A 27,018-nucleotide genomic window follows, 5' to 3' on the forward strand; every position below is an offset into this window, starting at 1 on the left:
TACAGACAAACAGATCAATAGAATGGAATAAAGTGCCCAGAAATAGACCAACACATATATACACAACTAATTGCTGATAGATGGACAAAGGCAATTCAGTGGGGGAAAGAATAGTTAAGTCTGCTCTAACAAATTACCACAAGCTGGGTGGTTTATAAAGAATAAAAAGTTACTTCTTATAGTTACAGAGGCTGGGGGTCTGAGATCAGGATGCCAGCATGGTTGGATTCTGTTTAGTGCCCTCTTCCAGGCTTCAGATTGCTGTCTTCTTGATGTAGCCTTACATGGCAGAAGAGGACAGGAGAGCTCTCTGAGGTTCCATTTACAAGGGTGCTAATCCCATTTATGAGGGCTCCATCCTCAAGATCAAATTACCTCCCAAAGGCACCACCTTTTAATACCATCACACTGTGGATGAAGAGTTCAACATATGAATTTTGGAGGGATACAAACATTCAATCCATGGCAGACAGCCTTTTCAACAATGGTACTGAGACATTTGAATATCCATAGGCAAAAATAAATGAACTTAGACCAATATCTTCCACTACATAAAAAAATTAACATCAATGGTCATAGACTGGCAAGCTAAACTCCAAACTATAAAACTTCTAGAAGAAAACATAGAAAAATACCTTTGTGACCTGGTGTTAGGCAAAGATTTCATAGATATGATAGGTAGCATGAACCATAAAAGAAAAATTTGAAACATTGAACTTCGAAATTAAAAACTTTTGCTCCTCAAAAGATTTTGTTAAGAGAATAAAAAGACAAACTACATACGGAAGAAAATATTTACAAATCATATATTTGATAAAGAATGTATAAGAATGTAATAAGAAACTCTCAAAATTTAATAACAAGAAAACCAGTTTTTGTTTTAGGATTAATTTTAATTTTGCAAAACAAGTCTTTAAAAAAAAAAGTAATCACTAGGAAAAGACATAATCTAGACCTAGAATTTTTGGCAAATAAACTCTACCTCGATTTTCAAACTATTGTGACTACAAGAAAATAGAAGAATAACCATTAGAATTGAGGTTAAAACTGAATAAACAAATATATAGTTACTGACTAAAATAATAATTTTAGCCAAGTCAACTGCAAAGGGATATGCAGAATGTTTATAGAATGAGCTGGATCTTAACATGTATTTGATAATATCTTATATTCTACTGGCTACTTAATAACGTGATGCAAAAAAAATTTTTTTTGAAGAGTAGACAAAGACAGATAAACAACACGTGTTCAGCACTTCTGTGTACCACTCATGAAGACATCAAGGACATCCCTGAGAATTGGGAATGGGGAGGGCATCATTCATCTACGGGAATTTGGAAGATGCAGAGAAGCCTGGAGTCATCATATGCATAATATGCCATATAAAATACCTCCAGAAAATGCAAGTAAATTAAAATTAAAAATACTTTGACCCAATCCTTTTAAGCCAATGAGAATATTCTCTTTTTTAAAGAAAGTAAAGGAATGAAAGAATGGCTACTCCATAGGCAGAGCAGCTGAGAATATTCTTAAAATTGCACTTTCTTAACATGTAAATTATGTCTTCCAAATAGCCTCCTGAGCTCAAAAATAAGGTAAAAATCCCTGTTGAACTAGTATTTGCTACTTTACCCTCACCGTTGCGCTGTCTGTCTCTCTGTAGGTAAGGAGAGGATGTGTTCACCACAGCTAAGAAACAAACCTGCATGCATACCCTCTGAATCTAAAATAAAGTAAGAAATCCTCAAGATAGTAAAGTATAACTGAAAAGTCAAAAATCAATGGGTTGAATGGTTGATCTATACTGAGGATATATTTGGCCTCATTACCCATACCTTGTATTATAGTGCTACATTACTTTATGACAATCACAGATATTAGGAAGGAAAACCATAAGGCAATGCAGAAAAAAATTACTGTGAACCAAGAAGCCTAGATCAAATTCTCCCATTGCTCAGGGATTCTACAAGAGTTGTAATCTTCAGTTAATGGACTAAGTGGTCTGGAGGTCCTGTTCCTCTTATGCTCTTCAATGACACAAGAGACTTTTAGGTCGTCCATCCATGTGTCATTGGCAAAGCTTCTGGGGCTTTGTACACACCATGGTTGTGGATCTTAGCAGGGATGACACCAGTCTGGCTAGCTATTGGACTCAGGTTTAAAGCATTATTGGCTGAACCAGGGCTAAATTCTCCCAATAGAAGGGATGTAAATTTAGAAATTCCAGAAACAAAGTCTAGGACAATGTTTAGATGTCTAGTTTGTATGACAAAACAGTAACAGCCCTATGATTTGTACGGGATCTGTATTGTCAATTCTACTGGAAAGAACACTTTGCAAAATATTTAAATCTTTTCTGCACTTAAAAAAAAAAAAACACCAAATGTGTCTTCACACCTTAATTTTAGCTGCTAAATTTTGTTGACCGAATGGTTTTATTTAATGCTTTTGCATTACATCTTTAAGTACAGTTTCTCCAGGTATTTTCTTTTCCAGGAAAAATAGGTGGAAATTTTGCCTTTGTCTCATTTTAATAAGATTAGCTGCAAGCTTGTATAAAATGCCCATTTTGCTGTTGTTATCAGGAAAATGCAATGCCCTGGATTCTAAATATTAAACTAAGAAAGACTGTAAGGCAGAACATGCATTTTACACAGCTTCAATTACTGACTGCCTTCTGCTTGTGTTGGGGCTACACCTTTTCCCCATCTTTCTCTGGCTGTTGACCAGAGGCAGGAAGTACAGAGATACATTTTAGTGATGAAGGAAACGGGCTACATCAAGGGTGTCTTCAGGCCTTAAAAATATTTTTGACCACATAAATTCTCATTTCATCTAAACAGGTTTCTCACACACCTCTCAAAGAAGTCTTAAAAGCCATTCTAGCAGAGGTAATGTCAACATACTCAATTGTAAATAAACTCTGAATGTGAAGTATTTGAATGAATCATCGCTTTGTTATTTGTTTTGTGAAGTTCACTTTTCAGAAAATATTATTATATTGAGGTTTACCTTGTCCAAAGACCTGAAGACATTCTAATAAAGCTATTGGCTATTTCCCTTTGCCCTTAGCATATATTACAATGACTTTGGCTCTTTAGACTTGTACATGCTGGCATATAATTTATAACTTGCTAGAATTCTGTTTTTCTTTATCAAATTAAGTATGTTTATACTAGAAATAAGAAAAATAAAGCTTACCAGAAAAGCATGGTCTTTTTAATATTTTTCCAGCTGTCTCTGTTAGAACTCACTGCCCGTTGCTTGGAACAACATCTTTCTTCCTGGCTGTGAGCTCCTGAGATGTTGGATTTGCTGTTTATATAATCTTTTATTAAAATATCAAGAACTACATCTTTGGGCAATTTTTAAAAATTAAGGATACAGCAGTAAGCAGACAAAGTCCTTGCTCTTTGGAGCTTTCTTTAGATGATGAGTGTGAAGTGAAAGTGTAAATAATCAACCATATGTTAGGAAGGGGTTCATATGTACTCAGTTCTGTCCTAGGGACTGTATTAGTCCATTTGAGCTGCTATAACACACACACCATAGACTGGGTGGCTTAAACAACAAACACTTATTTATCACAGTTCCGCAGCCTGGGAAATCCAAGATCAAGGTGCTGGCAGATTTAATGTCTGATGAGGGCCTGCTTCCTGGCTTGCAGATGGCAGTCTTCTCATTGCCATGATGTAATTATTAGGTTGGTGCAAAAGTAATTGCGGTTTTAGCAATTTTTTTTTTTTTTTTTAAGTAATATGTCCCCAAAGCCCCACCTCCAAATGCCATCGCCCTGGGGATTAGGCCTCCACATATGAAGTTAGGGTGGGGGTGACACAGCATTCAGTCCATAGCAGGGAGCCCTGGGGAGTGGAAGGATCCAGGTTCCTTAGGACTGGCAGACAAGCTCTTGTTGGGACTTCAGCTGGTGTCTCACTTTCGTAACATTGTTTTCATCTCACAGGGTAGGGACCACAACAGGGACAAGCTGGGCTGCAGCGCTCGTAAACTGATTCCAGGATGATTCTCTTTAGGCGTGTTTTACCTTCTTTCTTTAAACCAGCCCTTACCTGGTTACTGGAGAAAAACTTATTTCCTTTCTCTTTTATTCTTCACTTCCCTCTTGATTTCATTTCATTTCACCTGTTGATGGCTTTTAAACATTAGAGTAGTATGAACAAAACATTTTAAAGCCCAGATAAAATCTGTGTTTTGAAATAAAATTAGTTAAAATTAATAAACAGTGACAGCAACCTCACCAAAAAGCCCTGACAGGCACATAGAATTCTCCTTAAGGAAGCCTCCATCTGACTCCTCATCATACTTTCATTGCCTCCCCTCTTCCCCAAGTTGACCACTTAAATCAACCTGCAGACTTACCCAGTTTTCATTCCAGAACATGACCAATTCAGACAGTATTTAAGGATTTAAGAAATTCTAGCCACCTCTCTCCAACCGGACTCAGCATGAAGTCATAATTTATTGATGAATGAAAATAAATATCATTAGGCTAAGGTCTGGGGTGTATATTATCATTATTGTTGTTATTTTTAGAAGTATGTTATAATAAAGAATGTTTCTTAAAATAAGACTCTAACCAAACTTAGGATCATTTGCTGAGTTTCTTTAAAATGCCTATGTCTGGGCCTCACATCATATGGTTCAAAATTGCTGGGGTTGAGACCTGGAAATCTGTATTTTAATAGCATCCTATGCGTTTCTGATACACACTGAAGTTTGAGATCCTTAAGGGTCCCAAACACAATCCCAAACACGGGAAAATATATTTGTATCTACACATAGTCATTTTGTCTATCTGAGTATATAGGACCAGAGAAATTACACTTCAAAATACTTTTTAAAAAATTACCTTTATAAATTGCTTTTTAAAAATGACTCTTTAAAGAAATTAGTATTATGAAACTTCATGGTCATATGACTGGAAATTTTAGTGATTTTTCCCCATATTTGCATATTAATTCAAGTCCTTCTTTATATTTCAACCTCAACTTGAATTATGTTATTTTACCTGATTCCACTGAGTAATTATTTATGTATTTATTTACCAAACAACTGTTTAGGGTTACTATGGTCCAGGCACTGTGCTAGGATTGGGGATACTTTTGAGGACCTTAAAAATTAAGGGGAGATGTGATCAAGGGAGTATTGAAGTCCTCTAGGTAAGTAGGAAATTATAATACAACAGGGCAAGCATCATGATGAGAGGTGCACAATACTCATGCGAAATAAACTATTAACACAAAGATGAGCCATTTTCTTTTTATTATTCTTTTTTTTTTTTTTTTTTGAGATGGAGTCTCGCTCTGTGGCCAGGCTGGAGTGCAGTGGGACGATCTCAGCTTACTGCAACCTCCGCCTCCCAGGTCCCAGTTCAAGCAGTTCTCCTGCCTCAGCCTCCCGAGTAGGTGGGATTACAGGCACGCGCCACCATGCCCAGCTAATTTTTATATTTTTAGTAGAGACGGGATTTTACTATGTTGGCCAGGCTGGTCTTGAACTCCTGATCTCGTTATCTGCCCACTTCGGCCTCTCAGAGTGCTGGGATTACAGGTGTGAGCCACCGTGCCAGCCCAGTTGAACCATTTTCTAAGCACAGCACCAATCCTCTGACTTCTACAGCTGCAGAGCCACCCAACAATGAGCCTTGTCTTCGTTTTTCTGCCACCAGCAAAATGCTCTATATCAGTAAGGCTTTAGAAAAAGGAATGTAAAACATAATTTAGATGCAATTGTAACTGGAATAAAATATCCCCAATTCTGATGGACTTTTTCTGAATAGGGAAGAATAAATATTTCTATTGTCCCTCTTACTTTTCAGAAATAGGTAGATATAATAATCCTGCTCAAGAATGGAATCAGGAGCTTCTAAAGAAAGAGAAGTAATTTCAAAATGTTCACTGATTCTTTAGATTGCTAGAGATGGTCTTGGAGTAAATTGTTTAGCAAAACACCTTAATCAGTCTCTGGATTTGGAGACATGTGACCTGATCCTGGTTTGGTTCCAGTGGATTGTAGTTAGATCAGTTTCTCGACTGCATATTATTGACATTTGGGGGCTGGATAATTCTTGGCTATGAGAGGCTGTCCTGTGCATTATAGGAGTTTTGCAGCATCCCTATCCTCTACCCACTAGATGCCAATAGAACCTCCCTGCCCAGTAATGACAATCAAAAACGTCTCCAGATTTCACCAATGTGCCCTGGGGGCAAGGGAGCAAAATTACTCCCAGTCAAGAACCACTGGGTTACATGGGTTAACTACCTAACTGTAGTAAGAAAGTACTAGAAAGTAACAACAATTTGGGGAGGTTAACCTGGCATCTGGGGAGAAAGGTAAGGAAGAGGTAGCTTCTAGCAACACACCAAGCCTAGTTTGAGAAAATCCCAGTGATAGGGAAGTTGTTGGTTTTATAAGAAGAGTAATGTCTAATAAAATTGTAAATTTAAAATTGTTTTTTGTTTTGTGCTGAACTGAAATTTCTCTTCTCTCTCTCTCTCTCTCTTTTTTTTTTAACCTGCAAACATCCAGTAAAATTCTATTGCATAGCAATAAGGGAATTGTAGCCTCCTCAATTTGACCCCGCTGGTGAAGCCAGTTAGCACCGCAGTGACCAGAATTCTAGCGACCAAGAGTGAAATAAGCAAGATGACCCTGGAAACTGTGGGTAGGAGCCAGAGAACAATGGAGAAGCCACACTGACTTATTTAGATGAGGACGTGAGACATGCTGTCTTTTCCCCAAATACTGCAGGAAGGTAACCATTGTGGGAGAGGAGATACATTCTCTTATTGTATCTTTCTCTTTCCTGGAAAAGGTTTTGAATATAATAGCAGGTTATCATATTTCAAATATGATTAGGCACCCTATTTTCTGTATGTATGGGAAAGGATTAGACAACCTCCTGGAACTTATTTTTAAATTGGTAATTTTAAACGAAGACATGAATGCTGAAACTGAATGAACACTGAGTACTTTTGATTTTAATTATATTTTTAAATGAATGATTGGGGTAACGGTGTTTTCTTCGTTTTTTGTTTTTTGTTTTTTTGGGTTTTTTTTGAGACAGAGTTTTGCTCTTGTTGCCCAGGCTGGAGTGCAATGGTGCGATCTCGGCTCACCGCAAGCTGCACCTCCCAGGTTCAAGCAATTCTCCTGCCTCAGCCTCCTGAGTAGCTGGGATTACAGGCATGCGTCACCACGTCCAGCTAATTTTGTATTTTTAGTAGAGACGGGGTTTCTCCACGTTGGTCAGGCTGATCTCGAACTCCTGACCTCAGGTGATCCACCCCCCTGCCCCTTGCCCTCCCAAAGTGTTGGGATTATGGACGTGAGCCACTGCACCCGGCTGAGGGAAGGTATTTTTTTTTAACTTATTAATTGTGGAGAAACTATAAGAATATACAAAATAAGTCCTTGCATTTTTTGCACATAGTCAAATTGGGATAGTGGGGATATGGATAAGGCTTTTTTCTTTTCTGCTAATTTTTTTCAAATGTCACTAATCCCTTTTTAGTAAAAAAAAACCATATAAATTATATAATAAATAGCTTGTATGTGAATACATTAGTTAGAATACACAACAATTAAGAAATTTAAGCAATGGATTCAATATAAAACAGGTAAGATTACCTTTATACAGAAGTGATTCCAACAAAGTAGGGTTTCCTCAGGCTGAATGTAGGAATAGGACCTATAATGTAATCAAGACTTAAACAAATGTGAAGGCCAGAAAACTGGACCCCAGCCTTTCTACTGCTGTTCATGCTGAGGGAATTACTTGAGAAATAAAAGGTGCTCAGATTAGCTTGAAACATGCCATGAAGTAGGTTCATAATTCACATCAATACATAAAGACTCTGCAGAAGTCTTGCAGGAATAAGCACTTAACATTGCTTAACCCCAAATTTTCCAAGCTTACGTGTTATTCTATGGGATGTACTTTGCATAACATGACTGGTTTTAGCATCTGAAGAAAACATCTGAAGCAAACAAGTATGAATAGAGAGATGAGAGAGGTTGGTATGGAATAAAAAAAAAAAAAAGGAAAAAGCCCCAAATTAACAAAGTGTCATCTGTCTTTAGCATCAGGTGGAGAAGATGCTGACTGATGACCATGGGTATTTGGTTTGGTTTGTAGGCACGCACCCAGGTGGAGATGACATGCTAGGCCTTTATTGACAATAGCCATTGAGATCATTCAGTTGCTTCTCTGATGCCATTCTCAGAAAACAGCGTTTTGACTACAATTTGGTTTTCATATAACTTTATTCATAGGGAGAAAAAGCAATAATGTTATTCCTGTGTGCTTGGTAATTTCCTTTTGCAAGTAATTAACTTAGCTTTCTGGCATGAGTCTCTTCTGCGCTTGATTAGCTGACTAAGTTCATCTAATCCTAACTACTTCAGAAAACTCTGGAAAAAAATCAGCTTTGTACCTGCAAGCTAAGGATTAAGCTTAGGTTTTAATGGTTCTTCCTAGTTACTCACATTTCTTTCTAGTTCTTGCCAAAAGACATGCCTAATTTTAACATAGCTATAATCATAGCAGAAATGCAATTTATATTCTGCTATTTTCTATATTTCCAGATTGCTACGTAATTTCTGTAATGATCATTTTTAATGGCTGCATCATAGCTAATGAAAGTGATAATTTCTCAAGAATAATTTGCCAAGCCATTCTTTAATTGTTTAACGGTTAGGCTGCTTTTGATATTTCCATAGATATATAATGAACACCTCTGCATTCTAGCCTTTTCTTTGCTTAGAATTTTGATTATTATATCAAGTGGTATAAATGTTTTCATGGTTCTTTAGATGCATTGCCAAATCATTTCTTAAATGGAGAGAAATAATTTACATGTTTAATGCCTCTCAGCGCTGATTTAAATTTTGAAAATAAACGCTTAATGGAATAAAAAAAGATGTTCTTCTCATTAAAAAATAATGGATTCAACATACAGAAATTTAAAAAGAATGATTCTGTTCAAAGAAGAAATTCCAGGAATTAAGCGTTAGCCTAGCTGAGAAAAAGGCGGGGTGGTAGCTCCTGCTGCCTCAGATATTTCACTCTTACCAGAGCCCAGGACAGGCGGCAAGTGGAAGGCATTCTGTTCCCCACAGCATGGACTGCTTTTGGGGAAGGATGTAAAGGATAAAAGAAGCTGGGCATGGTGGCTCACGCCTGTAATCCCAACACTTCGGGAGACCAGGGCGGGCAGATCACTTGAGGTCGGGAGTTTGAGACCAGCCTGGCCAACATGGCAGAACCCCATCTCTACTAAAAATACAAAAATCATGCCTGTAAGCCCAGCTACTTGGGAGGCTGAGGCAGGAGAATCGCTTGAACCCGGGAGGTGGAGGTTGCAGTGAGCCAAGATCGTGCCACTGCACTCCAGCCTGGATGACAGAGCAAGACTCAGTCTCAAAAGAAATAATAAAAATAAAAATAAAAAATAAAGGATAAGAGAGCAAAGAGGTGAAGATGGTTTTAATAATGTCCACCTAGATCACTGAAGAATTGTTGTCCTGTTTACAGAGACAGAAACATTTGTAGAAAAAAGCAGCTTTGCGTTGGGAAGTGATTCATCTCCTTTCAGACATTCTGAGTTCAAGTCTTGCAAGAGTGGAGTACAGGTTGTAAGAGTGAGAGAACTGCAAATGCAGGAGTAGAATCATTAGCTAAAGGTGATGATAATTGTATCTTCGAGAGACACTTACATGAGAGAGAGGAAGAGGCAGAGAGAGATTGCAAGAAAAGAGAGCAGAAGGCAGAAGGCTGTGTTCTGTGGATATTTTCCCAGGTTCAGGGCATAGGAGGAAACAGATTCAATGGAAAGGGAGGGAGAAAGGCAGTCAGGAGGAGGTAGAGAGAGGAGAGAGTTTCAAGGAGGACATGGCCAAAAACACACCCTTCAACAAAGTGATGAAGAACTTTGGCTGGCCAGGAAAGGCTGAACTTAGCATTAAGGATTTTTGGAGAATGTATATGGGAGAATGGAGGTGGGAGTTGTGGGGAACAGAATCCAATTTCCAAGGAGGAAGTGCAGAAGAAACAGATGTTGTGAACGTAGACTACTCAGTTATAGGTGATCGACTGCTCCAGGAAAGAATGAAGTGGAGAGAAAGTAGCAGGATCAAGCAGATGTTTAAGCAGGAAATACATTTTTGAAGAAGGGACCAGGAAAGACGCTAAGAATAAAGATTCTAAACAAGTGGAGGGCATGTTCAATATGCATAAATTGTGGTAAGTGCAAAGCTGTGTATGCAAAAATCTCTTAAAACCTGCTAATCACATGCTCTATAACAGTAGCTTTCAACCCTGTTGACAATAACCAAGAGTAAGAAAAACATATCTGAAACAAAAGTTTCACTCTGATATTTTCTATTGTTATTTTCGATTTGTTCATCATCTTCCTCTTCCTCGTCCTCCATCTCTCCCTTCCTCTTCTTTACTCCTCCTCTTCCTACTCCTCCTCCTGCTCTTCCTTCTAGTGGAGTCCCACTAAATACATTTCATAACCCACAATTTGGAAAACTCTGACCTACAGGGTGGCCTTAAAAGCAACATTTATTTTGGGAGAGTTGTATTACATAAATATTTCTCCACTATATGCAAAAATATTTTATCATAGCTCTTAAAATATATATAATTCTGATTCATATCAAATACCAATACACTATAATCTTCTTCTTCCTTCTACTAACAAGATTAGAAGAGCTAAATATTTTGCCAGACTCCCTTACAGCTATGACCAATGAGACCTAAGCAACTATCTGCTGGGATTATTGGAAAGCATTTGTTTTCCTGCTGTTGCTGTTCTGTGCCTTTCCTTCCTGCCTTAAAAGTGAAAGTCATGCCCAAAGTAGAAGCAGCCGTATTGTGACCATGGATGAAAAGTCAAAAGAATCCCAGGGGTATTGGTCCTGAGAATATTGAACCTCTGAAATGAGGCCAACTTCACTTTGTGACACTTTCTACATCACTAAACTTCAGGAGAAGATGGTCTTCATGTCCAAAGCACAGAGCAATTCTATGTCTGGTTCTTCAGTTCACACATTTGCCTTCTCTTCATTAAACTTGGAGGTCCCAGGCAGGTATGGATGAGCCTTGTGTGAAACAGAGAAGAGCAGGGCTTCACCATTGCACCTCAAAAACCAGAGAAAGCAACAAATGGAGCTTGTTTCAAATTAGTTTCTATAAAATTTCATATTAGTTTCTATAAAAATAGAGGGTCTTCACTAAAGCGGGCTAGTTTATTTTGAGTCTTGAGAGGATAAATTGACCGTAAGCATAGAAGACCCTAGCCCTGAGCTTTACGGCTTCCCTGGCTTTTCCTTCTCACAATTAGTAGCTTTTCAGAAAAATCATCATTGGCACAAAGGGTGGCAAATGAGTTATGATGTTCAGTTTTCCCTGGGAATTCTGGCCAGGTGGTGAGTCTCAGTCTTATTAATTTGCACTTCCTGTTGCTGACCTCGTGGGGAAGGTCAGAGTCTCTCCAGGTGATAAGAACAGACAGGACTGAACCATTCTTTGGGCTTAGTGTGAGTCACTCACTGCAAATTGATCAAGTTACTGTGACACCCCCTGTATTAGTCAGACTTCCCCAGAGAACCAAAACCAATAGGATGTGTAGATAGACAGATATGTAGATAATAGATAGATATTTGTCTTTATATATATGTATAATATTGATCTATAATATAGATAGATAGATAGATAGATATGGATCAATTGATCAATCAATAGATAGATTTTAAGGAATTGGCTCATGAAAGTATTGGGCCTGGGAAATCTGAATTCTGCAGCGAAGTCCAACAGCCTAGAGACTCAGGGAAGAATTGCTGTTGCAACTTGAGCTTGAAGATTTTCTGGAGGCAGAACTTCTTCCTTGAGGGACCTTTTTTTTCTCAATGTTGTCAACTGATTGAATGAGGCCCACTCACATTTTGGACAATAATCTGCTTTATTCAAAGTCTACTGAATCAATGCCAGGTGCGGTGATGCATACCTATAGTCACAGCACATTGGGAGGCCAAGGTGGGAGGATCACTTGAGGCCAGGAGTTTGAGACCAGCCTGGGCAGCATAGCGAGATCCGATCTCTGAAAAAAAAAAAAAAAAAAAAAGCCTACTGAATTAAATGTTAAACATATCTTAAAAATACCTTCATAGCAACATCTAGGCCAGTGTCTAACCAAATATCTGTGTATTATAGCCAAGACAAGTTGACATGTAATGGTAACCATCACATCCTCTGATTAATAATAAATCACACTTCCCCTTTACTGAGCCTCTCCAAGTAGGAGGACAGAGGTGTCCCTAAGGAGCTGTCTAGCTTTCCAAGTACTTTTTTCTACCTCTGTCAGCTGAATTAAGATTTTCTTCAAAGGAAAATGCAGCACTCAGATAAATTCTTTGAATTTAAGAGGTTTTGTTCAGGAACTTGGAAATAATCAGTTTATAAGTGCAGCCTAAAATATTTCTGTCTGTAATTTTAATTATCTTGAGTTTGCAGATTGTACTAAAATAGCTAGCACCTATTTTCTTCCACTTAAAATGCTCCAGAATTTCTGGCAAAAGGAATAAGCTATGGGAGAAAACAAATTTTTCATATTTTCATGCATATAGATTTTAGTTTTCTTATCTGCAAATTTAGGATGTTGGACTACATTATCTCTAAAGTCCTTTTTAAATGCAGTGTTTTTGAGTTCATAATCATGATAAGTAGACTGAGTAGCCACTTGTCCCATGGAAGAGTAGAATGTAGGTGTGTGTAAGGTAGGGGCATGCTAGGTATTTTGTTTTTACATATGGCAATGACTCAAGTCACCAAAGCACAGTTCTGTTCTTTTTCCTTCCTTGTCATCACCCCCACACTCTACCATTCCATTGTGACTGCCAAGAACAAATAATCTAGGTTATCAATGGCCAGGTTCAGTGGCGACCCTGCCAAGTGTGAAACAAAATTTATTTGCATAAACAAGAAGACCTGGTTTGTGAGCATTGCCACTAGGATCTATATAAAGGGACTGGGAGGGATGAGACTGGCTCTTTTTGGACAGATGAGGGTTTGTGGAGCCTTCTAGCCTCATGGAAGGATGCAGGCACTGGACCTGCCCAAACTCAAGGAAGAGGCACCAGGAGAATCCACCCAGAGACTTTTGAAGGAAGTATTCTGGAAGATAGAGCTGGTGTGCATTTCTCATCCTGAATCCTCTGAAAGGCTGGTGTCAGCCAGTACAGCTGAGAGACACAGAAAACATGTCTGAGATAGCCCACGTCCCCACTGTGGGGTGGCAAAGGCATGTGAGCTTTCCATGGGCTCAGCATGAGCTATAGAAGTTGGCGAGCCCTAGAATGTGGCTGCTACCCAGGCCTATAGCTGCGGGATGACTAGAGATGGGTTCCTGGGGGCAAGGGAAGGAAGTGCATTCCTGTGGGTCTGTCCATATCTAAAAGCTATGCAGAGGGGCACATTAAGTGCACCACACATTACAGCTTGCAACAGACAAGGACAGATCGGCTGGAGGCAGCCAAAAAGTGGACCAAAAGCCAGATGCAGAACCTCCCCATCACCAATATTCAGCCAGGTTCCTGAGGCCTCTTCCTTCTCTTTCTGAGGCTGAGGCTGCCAGGAAATGGTCAGAGTGAGGGCCCGTGGGAGCTTAAGAGTCAGACAGGAGGAAGGGGCAAGCAGAAACTCAGAGGGAGTGTTAAACTAGATGAAAACTGGTAATAATAATAATAATAATGCCTGTACTTGACTGAATGCATACTGGAGAGAGATCTTGTTACAGTTCAGTTCAAAGGGGCTAAAAAAATGACAGGGTTGGCCTTAGCTGTCTAAATTGTCCTGAATTCAGTTTTCCTCTCTCTAGGCAGATATGAGGACTAGTCAAAGAAATGCACACAGATAAAAACAAAATGAGATTTACATTTGCACATCACTACTTGGTGACTTTCCAATGCATATACGCTGCATGGAAAGTTCTAGAATGATTCTTTTAAACCCAGCATTATCTTTCAAAGAAGATATTTAAGTATGGCAAGTGTTTGCCACACTTGTTTATGCCGAGTGGTTTTATATGGACTGATTTAATCTGGCCGAATTCAGCCTGCTTTGCTGATTTTGGTAACCTTCCCAGTAGAAAGAAGGGCTGAGACGATTGGAAAGAGTTTGGAAAAGGGAAGAGGGGGCTAGGGTGGTCATTAGTAAATCTGTCTTCAGACTGCTGGCTGCTACTTCTTAGAAGGACAATTTGACCAAAACAAAAGTCAGGTACCTGTTGTTTTCAGGTGAGAGAATGTTTATTATACATAATGCCAGCACACAGGTGGGACCCAGTAAATGATAAAAGCTTCTTCTGTTATTTGCAGATGCATAATCTTTCATGGCATCGTCACTGCTAGGAGACTTCTCTTAAAGTGGCTCAGCCAACTTCATACCTGAGTTCCTGGAAGAAGTTGGTCAGCAGGGGTGGCCCCATGACCTTCCAGTGTGCAAGGGCATTGCTCACTGCATCTGGGTAGATAATCCTGTGCTTCTGACTCATTGGCCTTGTGTCCAGTTGTTTTGCCTGCATTTCTTCCTGTAGGAAATTCCTAGTATGTGCTGGTACCCAGCAAATTTACTCTGAAACATTTTTACTCCACAGGGCTTTTTTCTTCTTCATTGATTTTTGGCTTCTGATTTCAGAACTTCGGCCCCAACTAACTGGTAAATGCAGCTGGATACCATCTGGTTTATGTGCTTTCCCATCACAGATGACCTACCTCAGGCAGGCCACTTGATTTTCCTTTCCTTAAGGTCAGCCAGTATATGGAGAGCACAAGTGGGAAGTGTTCAGGGACTTTCTGAATCTAAATTAGCTTTCCTCAAAGGGTGGTATATGCTAAGCCCTGGAGACAGCGTTTAAGTGAAAGATAAGTCACCCTGCAGATAAAAAATATACGGAACAACTGCCATTTAATGTGCACTTGTATAGTCTCTAACGCCCCCAAGAGTCTTCTGGGATGAGGACCCCAAAGTGCGAGGGGATGAAAGAACTTGCTCAAGCCCACACAGCTGGAAAGTGGGTTTGAACCCAGTCCTGCCTGACTTCAGGGTTCAAATTCTTGCCTCTGTGCCAAACTGCCTCCCAGGTGTCCTTGACCAAAGAAATAATATGCATTGGTTGAAAGGAGGGATTTTGTGTTGCTTCAAAGGGTAGAGGTGGAATCACAGGGTGAAGCCAAAGGAGGCAGATTTCAGTTCAGTGTAAGACAAGAATTTTAACCACGGGAGGTGGCCAAAAAAATGGTATGATCTATTTTGCAAGCCAGTGCGTTCATGGCCTAGAGGGATTTGTTCAAACCCATACAAGTGCAGATCTGTGCTACTGCCCAGAGCATTCCTGCTTCAGCTGGACCAGAGTGATGAAGTGACTTATCCAACGTTGCCTATCTGTGTGTCAGCAGTGCCTGAGCTCAGACTTCCCCGCATGTTTCCATCGTTTAGTCAACAAATATTTATTGATTGCCTACAGCATCACACAGACCATTTAGGTACTAGGATGAAAATTTTTTTTCAGGCTCTCCCAACTCTAAGAGTCTATAGTTCTCTGATTTTTAGAGGACAGGTCGCAGAAAAGTGACTTCTATTCCTCAAGCATGCCGGGTTCATCCCGGAAGCTGTTGTAGGCCCACACTTGCTGTGAGGCCTCTGGGCTGGTTCTATCCTCTGCTGAATGTTCTCTCCCACACGATTACCCCCAGGCTAACTTTACCTCCACATCTTTTCAAAGAAGCCTACCAGACCATCCTATTTAGAATTTACCCTTTACAAAAAGTGCATCTCTGCCAGCACTCCCAATTCCTCTTCCTCTGCTGTAACTTTTTTTTTTTGGTAGCACTTCTCATCACCTTTTATACTATGTAATTTACTTTGTTAATTCATTAATTGTTTATTGTGTTTCTTCCTCTGCCAGTTCTGTGGGGCCAAGGTTTTTTGTTTTTTAAAAAAATTTTCATCCTAGTACCTAAATGGTCTGTGTGATGCTGTAGGCAATCAATAAATATTTGTTGACTAAACGATGGAACCATGCGGGGAAGTCTGAGCTCAGGCTCTGCTGACGCCCAGGTAGGCAACGTTGGGTAAATCACTTCATCACTCTGGTCTCAGATTCCTCTTGGCGTCTGTACATCTGTAAAAATAATTGTGTGATTTTAAAATTCAATTGGGTGGGTTGTTGCATGCCTCTTAAAAATACACCAAGTAATTTCAAATGAACACTGGTACAAATATAAGAAGAAAATATGCCAGTCGTCACTTTTGAACCACACTTTGGTCTTTCTGCAGCTGCGTGGCTAACCTAAGCCTTTTCACACTCAGATTCTTTGTTGTTCTGAGAGCCATTTATTATTGGAAACACATCATTGAAAGATAAATCTAGTGACCAGTACACTTCCTCTATGAACCCTTATGCTGGGGATTTTCCACTGCTTGGTTACTGCTTAGGGGAAAATTTTAGAGCAGCAGGAAAAAACATTGATGATTTGCTCCTGTTACTGGCATAAGTCATGATTGGCACCTCTAAGCACACTGGGGATATAGCAGCTAGTCTGATTGTTTGATTTTTTTTTTTTAATCCACACATATTTTGTGAGTTTTACTATTATTTTCAGGCATAGTTAGATGGCTTCACAAGAATATGGGGGAAGCATGTTATATGGGCTATGTGAAGGTATATAGTTATTAGATAATCATAGTTATCAGATAACTAGATATTTGTCATATCTAATATATGTACAGTCATACATCACTTAACAATGGGACTATGTTCTGAGAAATGTGTCATTAGGTGATTTTGTCATTGTGCGAATGTCATAGAGTGTACTTACACAAATCTAAATGGAATAGCCTTTTGCTGTTAAGCTACAAACCCATTCAGCATATTACTATACTGAATACTGCAGGCAATTATAACACAACAGTAAGAATTTGTGCATCTAAACACATCTAAACATCCAAAAGGTACAGTGAAAATACTGTATAGAAGATTTTTTAAAATGCTAGACTGTATAAGGCACTTACCATGAATGGAGCTTGCAGGACTGGAAGTTGCTCTGGGTGAGTCAGTGAGTATGTGAGGAGTGAATGTGAAGGCCTAGGACAGTTCTGTACACTACTATAGACTTCACATACATTGTTATCTTAGACTAAACTGAATTTATTATTTAAGAATTGTTTTTCTTCAATGATGACTTAAACTTAGCTAAATGTAACTTTTTAACTCTATAAACTTTTTAACTTTTTGACTCTTGTAATAACACAGCTTAAAACATGAACACATTTTACAGCTGCACAAAAATATTTACTCTCTTTATAGCCTCACTCTAGAAGCTTTTTTCTATTTTTATAAATTTATTTCTTTTTTTCGTTTTTAAACTTTTTGTTAAAAATGAAGACTCAAATATACACATTAGTCTAGGCCTACACAGGGCCATGATCATCAATATCACTGTCTTCCACCTTCACATCTTGTCCCACTGGAAAGTTGTCAGGGGCGATAACATGCATGGAGCTGTCATCTGCTATAGCAATGCCTTCTTCTGGAATAGCTCCTGAAAGACCCGTCTGAGGCTGTTTTACAGTTTTTTTTTTTTGTAAATAGAAGGAGTATAGTCTAAAATAACAATAAAATATAGTGTAATAAATACGTAAACCAGTAACATAGTCATGTATTATCATTACCAAGCATTATGTCATGGACATAATTGTGTGTGCTAGACTTTTATACCACTGGTAGCAGCATAATAGGTTTGTTAACACAAGCTTCACCACAAACATGTAGTTCATAATGCTATGACATTAGGATGGCTATGTCATCATTAGGCATTAAAATTTTTTTAGCTCCATTATAATCTTATAGGACCACCATTGTATACGTGGTCCGTATATGCCATTGACGTCATTCTGCAGTGCATGACTGCACTGAATGTAGTAAAACACATACATAGATGATAAACTGAAGTAGTATTTTCCTGTAGAATAAAAGGATTCAAGAAACTAGAAAAATAAGGACAAAATCATTCCAAAGCAAACAGAAAGAAAATAAAGAGCAGAAATCAATGAAATTTAAAGCAGAAAAAGAATAGAGAAAATCAATGAATAAAAAGTTGGTGTTTTGAAGAGATCAATAAAATTGATCTAGCAAGACTGACAAAGAAAAAGAGAAGACACAATTACCTACATCAGAAAGAAAATAAGGAATGTTACTACAGACCCTACAAACATCAAAATAATGTTAAGGGAATACTGTGAAGAAGTCTACATAGAAATTTGGCAACTTAGATAAAGTAGACCAATTCCTTGAAAAGTACAAACTACCACACTTCACCCAACATGAAAGATATAATTTGAATAGTCCCATAACTATTAAGGAAATTGAATTCATAATTTCAAAACTCCCAGAAGATGAAACTCCAGAATCAGATGGTTTTATGAGAGAATTCTACCAAATGTTTAATAAAAAATTAACATCAATCCTACACAATCTCTTTCAGAAAATAGAAGAAGAGAACACTTCTCTGATGTTCCGAGTCAGGTAAACTTTAAAATTGGCTAATTTTTTTATTATTATTTGAGTGTTAAAAATTTCACCTTTCCTTAGAAATTGGTGATAAGTTTTTCTCCTTAGGTTATACTGACACTCATAGTAGAGATTCTTGATAAATATCTATTGAGTTTTTCCAGTACTTTACCCATCTAGACATAACTACATAATAAGTGGAATCAAAGTCCTCTCTCTAGGCTGCATTACTCTTTGGTTTACTTATTTGAAAGCTTCCTAATATTGCTTTTATTAATGTCATCCTGAGATACAGAAAAAAAAAATCTGCTAATAAAAAAAAAATCCACTATAGTTTAACTGGCCTTTCAACTAGAACTCTCTATTTTAAGATTCCTCTGTGTATCTAGAGTGCTCCAGTTGTGGCTCATAACTGTTTAAATTACCCATTTCTGTACAACAAACCTCCCCAAAACTTAATGCCTTAAAACAATAATAATCTGTTATTTCTCATGATTTTGTGAGTTGAATAAATATAGTCTTGTAGGGGTCAGTTCTGTAACTGCAATCAGTTGGGAGCCAGGCTGGGCCTGTCAGCTGTGATACCTTCATTCTTCTCTATGTGGCCTCTCCTTATGGCTAGCTTGGGCTTCCACACAACATGATGGTTTCCAAACAGCATTCCAAGACAGCTTCATCACATGTCTGGCATTTTGGCTGGGAAACTAGACTAGTTGGAAATCAGCCATGTGTCCTCTCAAGCAAGGTACCTGGACCTCTTTACATGGTGGCTCAAAACTCCATTAAAGCAAAGGCGGCTAATTTTAAGTCTAGCCTAAGCTAGAATTGATTCTGCTACATTCTGTTGGGCAAAGAAATTCACAATACCATCCCAGATTGAAGGAGGAGGGACAAATTAGCTCCATCTCTCAGTGGAAGGAACGTATAGAATTTGTGGCTATCTCTGTAGCTCTAAAGCTAAATCATTTATATTCCTCTAATCTGCAAAATACACTATTCCTTCCTAACATCCTCAAAAGGCTTATTCCATTATGGCATCAGGCTCATACTTAAGATCCAGAATGTTTTCATCTAAATCAGGTCCAGATATAAATGGGGTTCCAAAGGTGCAGTTCCCTGAGTACAGCCAATCACTGTGGCTCTCTGAATTAAAAACACAAGTTCTTTTTCTTCCCAGACACTCAGGCTACAAAGATGACACAGTAATGGGTACTCCCATTCAAAAAGGGAGGAAAGGGAAGCACATAGCAGCCTCTGGCCCATAGTAATTATGAAATCCATCTGGGGAGAGGTTGTCAGGTCTCCTACTATAGCACAGAGACTATTCCTTGATTAGGGTCCATGTCTGCTCTCTTATTTCCCATTTGGCTCTTTGGCTGATTTTTCCCAATCTACTGTTCACAGCTGAGTAAATTTCTCTGCCTGGTTTCTGCTTTTGTAAAGTTTAGAGTCTGGAAGCCTCATTTTATTTCGTACTTTCCTGTCCCTTTTAGTCAAAACTGGTGAGGCTTTTACCAATAAAATCCTCTTTAAAATGTTGTATATTTTCTATTCATCAAATAGCAAATTGACTTTATTAAATAAACATCACACCTGGCCGGGCACAGTGGCTCATGCCTGTAATCCCAGCACTTTGAGAGGCAGAGACAGGCGGATCACTTGAGGTCAGGAGTTTGAGACCAGCCTGGCCAACATGGTAAAACCCCATTTCTACTAAAAATACAAAAAATAGCCATGTGTGGTGGCTTATGCCTGTAGTCCCAGCTACCTGGGAGGCTGAGGCAGGAGAATCGCTTGAACCCGCGAGGCAGAGGTTGCAGTGAGCCAAGATGGCACCATTGCACCCCAGCCTGGGTGACAGAGCAAGACTGTCTCAAAAAAAAAAAAATCACACCTATAAACATCTTCAAAATAGGCATTTTTCCCCCTTTGAACCACAAGTCAGAGTGCTGTGGGGAAATGCTATTAAGGATCTTACATTTTTCTGAAGTCTTATCAAAGGGTTGTACAACCACAAGTCAAGGTCATATAACCTTGATTCAATCTTTACTCTGAGACTATTTTAGTGTCAGCATCATGGATTTAATCTTTACCCTGAGACTGTTCCTTATTTTGAGAACTTTTTTCCTCATGGAGATGCAATAAAAATCAGTTTTATTTTCCAAACTAGTACGTCCAAGGATGGAAACATTTTCTCTCAATTCTGTTTTAAAAAGGAATAATTTCTTATTTGGCTCATTTCTGTTTTCCCATGCTTCATTATAAGTGGCTAAAATAAACTGACTTTCACTTTTGACATTTTGCCTCAAAATTTTCTTGGCCAGATCCATAAATTCATTGATGTGTTTTCTACCTTCCAGGTAATCACAGGCAAAAATGTTGCCAAACAATTCCAGCACTACATAAGTTTTGCTTTCTCTAGCTTCTGATAGCAAATACTTCACTGCTTTTCCAACCTCCACTAGTAGTCTCCTTGCCATCCTTCCAACTTCTACCTACTCTACATGATCTGAAACCGATGCCACATGTTTTAGTTTTAGTTTTTGTTTGTTTGTTTTGGTTTGGTTTTGAGACAGAGTCTCGCTTTGTCACCCAGGCTGGAGTGCAGTGGCACGATCTCAGCTCACTGCAACCTCTGCCTTCTGAGTTCAAGCGATTAACCTGCCTCAGCCTCCAAGTAGAGTAGCTGGGATCACAGGCACTCACCACCGCGCCTGGCTATTTTTTGTATTTTTATTAGAGATGGGGTTTCACCATGTTGGCCAGGCTGGTCTCAAACTCCTAACCTTGAATGATCCCCCAACCTTGGCCTCCCAAAGTGCTGGGATTACAGGCATGAGCCACCACACCTGGCCTGCTTTAGGTTTTTGTTATATCAGCATTGCACTTCTAGTTACCAACTTCTGCATCAGTTATATTTGCTGTATAACAAAAGACCCTAAAGCTTAATGTCTTTTTTAAAAAGCTATATATATATATTGTTTCTCAGGATTTAGTGAGTTGAAAGAGTGATCTTCCACTGGTCTCACTGATTCAGTTATGAGATTGTATTGATCTAGCAGTTGATCTAAGGCTGCTGGCCAAGATGCCTTAGTTCTCACATGGCTATTCCACATGGCTAACATGGGTTTCTTCACACAATGGTCTCAAGACTACGTTTCAAGGCTGCATTCACATATCTAGCACTTTGTTCAGAATGGCTAACATCCTAACATTAGCAAGGCATCTAACTTTCCCTGTGTTCTCTCCAGCAAAGTAACTTTACATTGTAGCTGAAGGCTACAGCAGAACAAAGGTAGAAGTTGACAAGTTTCTTAAAGCCTTGGCCTATAACTAGCACAGAATCACTTCTGCTGTATTTATTGGTCAAAGAAGGTCACAGGGCCAACCTGAATATGAGGGGAGAGGAAAACAGATGCTACCTTTTGATAGGAAGGATGGCTAGAATTTGTGGTCATTTTTAATCCACCAATGACCTGACAATGACTTCAAGGATATGTAAGGTCCTTCAACGTTTCTTGGTTTTTAGATTTTGTTTCATATTAGAAATGTCTACCTTCCACAGAATACTTAATAGTTCTTTAGGAGAAAAGATTGGGAGAAGAATCATTTGCATTTCTCTCTTAGCAACTTACACAGAGTGTGTCACTGAAGAAATAATTTCTGAATGAATGTTGGCTGAATGAAATATTCAGTCTGAATTTTGTAATATATGTATACTATTGTATTATAATTCCATGTGAAATGGATTTTGATTCGTGGTAAACTTGCCAAATCTAATTAACTATTTGATTAATCAACAGCAGTGAATCCCCTAACTGCTGGTTTGACAGCAATTTTACTACAAGTAGAGCCTTCTTAGTCAAACGAAGCTTTTCATAAACAGTCTTTCTCTCAGGCAACAGTTCTCAACCCTTGATGCACAATAGAATCATCTGGGATGCTTTTAAAACATATTATCCCAGAGCATTTTCACCTAGACTAATTAAATCAGAATCCCTAAGTGCATTAGGACTATCTCTAGGTGATTCTCATGTGAACCCAGGGCTGTGAACCACTTTTCTGGAGCTAAGGCTTTGAAATTGCATCTTGCATTTCAGGGAGGTAAGTTTAGCCCTTCCTCACCCAGCTTCAACCACAGCAGTCCAGCTTTTTTGTCTAATATACATATTCGCAGCCTGTAAACAATTGAGGTCACCAAATGAATTTAATACTAAGAAAAAGTTGAAAACACTAGGGTGTTGTGATAGCCGAGGACTCTTGGCTTTGTGAAATAGAACAAATAATCATTGAACTATTTTTCTTGGCATTTATCCAACTGGTCTACATGAACAACTTTGAGGTTGTGACTGTTTAATAGGAGGGAAGATCTGCCTTCCAACATCTCCAGGGTGTTTGTTTATGCACAGCCTTCTAATCACGTTGCAGATCTGAAGCTTGTTGGTCATCTTTATTTACCCAAAGGTTACATAGGGCCTAGTGTCTGTGTATAGTAGATCAAGATAACCTTTTCCTGTTTCTGCAGGAAGTACTTTGCAAGGTTCAATTTCTGACTAACCCCTAAAGCTCACTTTTCAAAGGAAAAGATACCAACTCATTTTCCTTGAACTCTGCAGAGCTAGTTCTTGTGGGGAATTTTTACGCTATAGGAAAGGGTAAGAATTGGTATGGAGAATGTTTCCAAGGAAAATTATTTCTCTAAGGGCTAAACAACACTTTTAATAATCAAAGAAGATAAAGGTCAGAATGCTTTGTTATTTAAACACTTCCTCATATCAAAGGGTCAGGTATAATTATTTCCTGCCCTTGCAGTTCAGGTAAGTCAGTTCTGAGGATAAACCTCTACAATTTAGCAAGCCAGGTTCTTCAGGTAAAGAGCTTATTAACGACATCTACATAGGTCTTCATTTCAGGGATCTAGAAAACAGTTGCTAGTCCTGTTCACATTTCTTCACCTCTCTGTTTCTTCAGTTCTTGCAATCTGGGTTCTGCTCACACCATCCGATTCCAAATTCTCTGGCAAACATTGCCAAATCAAGGAGCAGTTTATGGTCCTTAGCTGGCTGTGCTCCTCAGCTGTGTTTAACCAAGCGTCTCTTCTCTAAATTCTTTACTTCCTTAGCTTCTCTGACAGTACACTCTGCTGGTTCTCTTTGACCGTTCATTCTGTCCTGCCCTTAAATTTGGGGAATACTCAAGTGCTCATGTTTGGATCCACTCATCGTGTGTCACCCTTTCTCACAGATTTCATGCACGCTCTTTGTGTTAATGATTAACAACTACTGATTATTCCTAAATCTTTTTCCCAGGCCACAAGTTTCCCTACATTTGAGTTTCAACATTACATACTCTTGTCCTTAACAAATGTTTTCCAAAGCACAGCCACTGAGCCAGTGTGAATTGGTATGAAAGAGCTTCTAGCAGAATTCACATGTGCTGTAGCTCTCCCCCACCATGCCTGATGCTGATTTCTGACCGTCAGTCAATATGCTTCCTTTCCTCAGATAAGTTTATTTCAGGGGCATGGGGGCCTTTACATGTCGTTTCCTCCTTCTCCTGTCTCTGTGCCTCAATCAGGTATCATTGCAGCATCAATCAATACAGTGTGTGATTTGGAAGCTTGCACCACCAAAGGAGAGATTTGCAGTAAAATTTACTAGTCTACCCTTTCTAGCCAATTAGATATACTTTGCAGGGTATCCTCTGAGTGCCTGTTTCTTAGAACTGGCATCCAATCTTTGATTTCTTGTTTTTTATATGCAAGAAGATGTTTTAAGAAGACATCCTTTTATTTTGCTCTGTCCTTCTGTCTTCATACTGCCACACATTCTCCACGCAATTTCCATAATCTTATTTATTTGAAGAAACTTGACCTTTCATCATGGACATTTTGGTAGATCTTCCCTGTGCCATGTTAACCTAGGGCCCTGAAGAAAGGGCAGTGAGCTACACTGTAGGCCTTGGCAGTCCACTGCACAGCGCTGTTTCACACAGTAATTAATGTCCCCTGCAGGACCCCTGTTACAGAAACATTTTGACTCTCTTCTGTTACATAGGCCTTAATGATGCTTGCGGGCTCCCTTGAGAAGCTCAAATTGATATAAAGCACAGCCATACATTCTGTAGCTTCCTGCTTTAGACATGTAGCTAGGGTTTTATCTTTACTGAACTTTGGAGACACTCTTGACTCTTGCCTATAAAAGACCCTTGGGTGTCAGCTCACTTCTGGTTAAGACTATTCTTAACCTTAATAAAGTTGCTGTTGTGACGATTTGAGGTGGTACTCTGTAAGGCAGTCTCCAGGTCTGTCTTATTCACTGCCCTATTGCTAGTACCTAGCACATGATACGTAGGGGCTCACTAAACAGTTGTTGGAGAAAAAAAAAAAAACATGAATGTCTATATCCTTATACTTCTCAGCTAATAACTTAGGTCCCCTTTGCTCACAAAGGCTGAGGCAGATGTGATGCATTCCTCAGGCCACCAGAATGTGGGTTTGAGGATTCATCTTGAAACCAAACAAATTTTGATAATTACAGAGCAAGTAGAGCTGCTGCTTACATTTTGCTCTGTTGTGTCAAAGGTCACTTAGTCCCTAAGTCTTTCAAAGAAAAGCCTGGACAAGTTACTGAGCATGACCTCCTGGGCTGGTTGCCCAATAAATTTGCTTTAGCATTAGGTTATCCTGTAGTTTAGCAAAAGGGAGTCATCCAAGAATAGACGCTAAAAGCCTTTTGATGGGAATATTCCTATTCAAAAGGGAATAGGAATTTTCCCCTAGGGAATCTGATTTCAGGTAAGCCTATGGGAATTTCCTATAGCAAGTTGGGTCCTAGGAGTGACACATCATGGTGGGCATTTTGCCCAGGCTTTTCAGATTGCCTTGTAAAAAGTCTCAGGAGGCTAAACTCAGTTATCAGCCTCTGTAGCCATAAAATTTCAGGGACACATTTCCCTCATCAAGCACCCTTCCAAGGACACTGGTGAGCATAACAAGGTCTCCCTTCAATGAGTAATCGATACCACTGCATTTGGATCACAAACAACCCAGAGAGTTGCTCTTTTCAAATCTTTGTTTGCAGCACATACCCTTCACCGCCTGCAAGTCTCTATCTTTATATTCAAATGGCTAAAACCTACACACTCTACACCAGAATTTTCCAATGGAATTTTCTATACTAATAGAAATATTCTATTCTGCACTGTCCAAAACACTAGCCACTAGCTCTATGTGCTACTGAGCACTTGAAACATGGCTACTGTGACTGAGGAACTGCATTTTAATTGGATTTCACTTTTTGCTTACTTTTCCTTCAGTTTCAGGGGTACATGTGCAGGTTGGTTATATAGGCAAATTGTGTGTCATGGGGGTTTGGTGTACAGATGATTTTGTCACCCAGATAATGAGCATGGAACCTGACAGGTAGTTTTTTTATCCTCATCCTCTTCCCACTCTCCACCCTCAAGTAGCCCTGGGTGTCTCTTGTTCCCTTCTTTGTGTCCATACGTACTCAATGTTTAACTCCCCCTAATAAGTGAAAACATGTGGTGTGTGGTTTTCTCTTCCTGTGTTAGTTCACTTAGGAAAATGACCTCCAGTTCTAGCCATGTTCCTGCAAAGGATATTATCTCATTCTTTTACATGGCTGCATGGTATTCTATGGTGTATATGTACATTTTCTTTATCCAGTTTACTGTTAAGAGTATTAAAGTTGATTCTATTTCTTTGCTGTCATGAATAGTGCTGTGATGAAGATACATGTGCATGTGTCTTTATGGTAGCACAATTTATATTCCTTAGGGTATATACCCAATAATGGGATTGCTGGGTCAAACGGTAGTTCTGTTTTTTTGTTTTTGTTGTTGTTGTTGTTTGAGACAGAGTCTCACTCTGTCACCAGGCTGGACTGCAGTGGCGCAATCTCAGCTCACTGCAACCTCCGCCTCCCAGGTTCAAGCAATTGTCCTGCTTCAGCTTCCCAAGTAGCTGGGACTACAGGTGCGTGCCACCATGCCCAGCTAATTTTTGTATTTTTAGTAGAGACCGTGTTTCACCATGTTGGCCAGGATGGTCTCAATCTCTCGACCTCGTGATCTGCCCCCCTCGGCCTCCCAAAGTGCTGGGATTCCAGGCGTGAGCCACCACGCCCAGCCTCTGTTTTAAGTTCTTTAAGAAATTGCCAAACTGCTTTCCACAGTGGCTAAACTAATTTAAATTTCCACCAGCAGTGTATAGGTGTTCCTTTTCTCCACAACCTTGCCAGCATCTGTTATTTTTTGACTTTTTAATAACGGCCATTCTGACTAGGATGGGATGGTATCTCACTGTGGTTTTGACCTGCATTTCTCTAATGATTAGAGATGTTAAGCATTTTTTCATTTGCTTTTTGGCAGCATGTATGTCTTCTTTTGAATATTGTCTGTT

The sequence above is a fragment of the Nomascus leucogenys genome, chromosome 6, assembly GCF_006542625.1.
Source record: "Nomascus leucogenys isolate Asia chromosome 6, Asia_NLE_v1, whole genome shotgun sequence".
NCBI lineage: Eukaryota > Metazoa > Chordata > Mammalia > Primates > Hylobatidae > Nomascus > Nomascus leucogenys.